Source organism: Tupaia chinensis, unplaced genomic scaffold, assembly GCF_000334495.1.
Source record: "Tupaia chinensis unplaced genomic scaffold, TupChi_1.0 Scaffold142351_1, whole genome shotgun sequence".
In the NCBI taxonomy this organism is placed as follows: Eukaryota; Metazoa; Chordata; class Mammalia; order Scandentia; family Tupaiidae; genus Tupaia; species Tupaia belangeri.
Genome location: NW_006202199.1, coordinates 27,684 through 31,845, shown reverse-complemented (window position 1 = coordinate 31,845; position 4,162 = coordinate 27,684). Strand labels below are relative to the sequence as shown.

Below are 4,162 nucleotides of genomic sequence, written 5' to 3'. Positions count from 1 at the left end.
GAAAGGGTCTGGTTTGATTCCTGGCCCACTCTAAAACCCAGGCATGGTGGTGCACACCTGTGCTGCTGGCTACATCAGAGGTTGAGGCAGAAGGATTGCCTGTTTTAAATAATTAATTATTAATTAAAGACAAGAAAACCAATAGAAAAGTTCAACAAAACTTAGAGTTGATTTTGAAAAGAAGAACAAAGTCAACAAACCTATAATTAGAGTAACTAAGAAAAAAGGAAAGACTGACAAAAACAAAATTAAAATTAAAGAGAAAACATAACTAATTGCACAGAAATTCAAATGATCTTAACAAACAACTACTACGAACAAACATGCATCAACAATGAGCGAACACGTATCAACAACTGAATAATCGAGAAGACAGATAAATTCTTAGAAACATACATAACTGAAACATAAAAAAATAGAAAATCTGAGCAGACCAGCAACAAGGGAAAAGATTCAATCAGTAATTAAAAATCTCACAGCTAATAGGGCCAGCCAGTGGCATGGTGGTTGAAGGTGCTGGACTCCCACATGGCTGACCACAGTTCGAGTCCCTGACCTGGCAGCTTGCTTTCTCACTTTCTCTCTCTTTCTCTCACTCTGTCCCTCTCTGGTCAACTAAAATAAATAAATAAATGGATAAACAAAGTTGAATAAATAATTCTTTAAAAAAAAAATCTCACAACTAAAAAAAGCACAGAACCTGATGGTTAATTCTACTAAACATTAAAGAAGAATTAATGACAATCTTTAAAAAAAAATAAAATAGAATACTCCAAACACGGGTTATAAGCTCAGCATTGTCTTGTAATTAGAACAAGCCAGGACAGTACAAAAAAAAAAAAAAGAAAAATACTAAATCAATATCTATAATGGACGCAGATATCCTCAACAAATACTAGCAGACTGAATTCAATGGCCCATTACAGGATCATTCCAAAATAATCAAGTACGAGTTATCATTTGGTTGTAAGGATGATTTACATATGCAAATCCACCATAGTGAAATATCACATTAACAGAATGATGAATAAAAATCATAGATCATTTTATACATGCAGAAAAAACATTTGACAAAATTCAACTTGTTCCATGATAAAAATTCTTGACAAACTGAATGTAGTATAGGAAGGATATATCTTAATATACAGGTTATGTATGACAAGCACAGAAGTAAATCCACATTCTGGTGAAAAAGCTAAAAAGTATCTCCTCAAGAATGACAAACAAGTCAAGAATGCCCTTTCTTGCAATTTCTATGCAATATAAAACTGGTAGTTCTAGCCAGAGCCATTAGACAAGATAAATAAATAAAAGATATCAACACTGGGAATGAAAAAGCAAAATTGTCTCCATTTTCAGGTGAGATAATCTTATACAACAGAAATCATAAAGGCTCAACCCAGAAGACTATTATAACTAATAAATAAATTCATTAAAGAATACACATACACCCATGATGGGTCTTCAAAAATGCCAGAGAAAATGTGTATTATGAAAATCTATGCATAAAATTCACAATATTTTGCACCAAAACAAACTCATACTATAATTTTATTTTTTGATTAACTTTTTGAGTGCTGACCATATGTACATAATATATCATTCATTTTGCATATTATACAAATATATAAATATATGAAGAAAATCAAATCAATAACTCAAAGACATATCTATATTCCCATGTGATTACAACATACTCACAGTAGCCAAGTCATGGAGTCAACCTAAATGTTCTTCAAAAGATAAAGATAATATGGTATATACACATAATGGAAAATGTTTCAGACATAAAATATAAGAAGTGAATCCTAGTATTTGTGACAATGTGTATGAACCTAGAGGACATTATGGTAATGGAAGTAAGCCAGGAACAGAAAGACAAATACCTAAAAAATCTAACAGAGAGAGGAGAATGGTCATCACAGGAGTTGGAAGGAAGGGGCAGCAGGGGGATGTTGGGCAAAGGATACAAATTCTCTGAAGAGAAAAATAACTTTGGTTAATCTACTTGTACAATATACTGAATATAGTTAGTAACAATGCATTTTTATACATGGAAATTGGTAAGACAGTAGATATTAGCTGATTTGTCCCCAAAAAGAAATTAAAATTGAAAAATAAGTGTGTGAAGAAATGCATACGGTAATTAGCTTGATTTAATCATTCTACAGTATACATGTATCAGAACATCATGTTATAAACCATACATATATGCAATTTCATGTGTCGATTTTAAAAGTCGTTTTAAAATGATGATTGGATCAGAAATTCTGAAATAGTATGTTGCTATCACTAATGGAAAGAAGAAAGAGAAGGAAAGATTGAGGGAGGGATTAGGAAGAAAGAAAGAGTAGCCAGCAGGTGGCATAATCATTAAGGTGCTGGATTCCCAAATGGTCAACCACAGTTTGAGATCCAGATCAGGTCCTTGAAACTTATGCTGGGTGTGTGTATGTGTGCACAAAATACCAAGAGGAGACTAGAGAAGAAGGGCTTAGGGCATGGCCATCCACGATGTGGGGAGATTTTTTTTTATTAATTTATTTTTTTCATTTCATTTTCTTATATACATTCAATCACATTATTATTTGTCCTACAAAGTGGATATTTCAATTAGCAATAATTGCGCCTCGGATAAACCTCATTGGCTACGATACTGCCACTGCGCAAAGCTCATAGTGGATATTTCAACAGGTGAACATTTCTCCCTAGTACAGTTGATAAAGCTACAAAACATCTTCAACAGATAATACCACACCTCTTTGTGCCATTAATTTATATTAAGTGGGGACATACAATGCCTCTCTTTCACATCCTGGCTTGCTTCACTCAGCAGTAAGTCTTCCATATTCAACCACTTCCTGTCAAATGCCAGGGTTTTGTTGTTTTTTATGGCTGAATAGTATTCCATTGAGTATATGTGCCACAGTTTTTCTATCCATTCATCTGTTCATGGGCATTTGGGTTATTTCCATGACTTAGCAATTGTGAATACTGCTGCAATAAACATCGACATGCAAGTATTTTTCTGAATAGGTATTCTTCTGTCCATTGGATAGATACCAAGGAGTGGAATTGCTGGATTATATGGTAGTTCTATATGTAGATTTTTGAGGAATCTCCAAATTGTTCTCCACAGTGTTTGGACCAATTTACATTCCCACCAGCAGTGTAAGAGAGTTCCCCTTTCATCACACCCCTGCCAACACTTATCGTGTATTTTCTGTCTCTCTTTCTCTCTGGCAAGCACACTACAGCAAAAAGCTCTGTATTAAAAATAAAGAAAAAGAGGGAAAGGTGCTATTTTCCAACCTCTGCTCACAACACACACCTTCTCCCCTCTGAGGCAACCAGTCCTAGCTCAGTTCCCAGCTCCTCCACGAAATTTTTGCTGTTACCATAGAATTTTTCCTTCCCCTTAAGATTTTATATTCAGCTTCATGATAAGGGAGAATAATATAAAGAAATTAACTGAAACCAGTACATAGTTGTTCAAACTTATTTGGAAATGGGCATTTGCCTTACTCTCTAGGTCCCAAGGTATGCCCTTAATTACTCCAACTTAGTGTGTCTGAGATGTGCAGAGGATTAGGTCTCCCAGGCTATACTCTGATACCAATGCCAAGTAAATCCCCTCAGGTTTTTTTGAATATTTGAACCAATACCTACCAATGGCATATATACAAGCATTGACCTCTTTGTAGAAATATTCTCTAAATGAATCATGAGGATAGAGTGTTTGATGTCTTTTAAAAATTAGCAGCAGGCAAACAACTTGCCTCTTGCAAACTCTTATCAGAAAAATTCAGGTAAGAAAACAATTTTAAAATTTCTTTGGCTACAAATACTAATCTCCAAAAGCATATGTTTCTTTATGTTCTTTAGGGGTTTTTTTCCCCTTAAAAATTTCTTAGCTTCCTTGTGTTCACTTTTGTCGTACATATACTAAAATGAGAAATCTACGTTTCCAATATTTTGAGATTCTTAAGGTTTTCTTTAAAATTATAGAGGGATGAAGGAAGTTCTCTAAAGGACCTTTCTAAGTCAACTGACAAAATGGTAATACAAATGGTAGATTAAAGTGTATCAATGTCAGGGCCAGCAAGTGGCATGGTGGTTAAGGCACCGGACTCCCACATGGCCGACTGCAGTTCAAGTTCCA

General features: G+C 34.5%; 1 pseudogene; it reads right to left on the bottom strand.

The window, feature by feature from the left end:
- Positions 1 to 2,553: 2,553 nt before the first annotated feature.
- On the bottom strand, positions 2,554 to 2,674 carry LOC114005116 (uncharacterized; annotated as a pseudogene).
- Between the last annotated feature and the right edge of the window lie 1,488 nt (positions 2,675 to 4,162).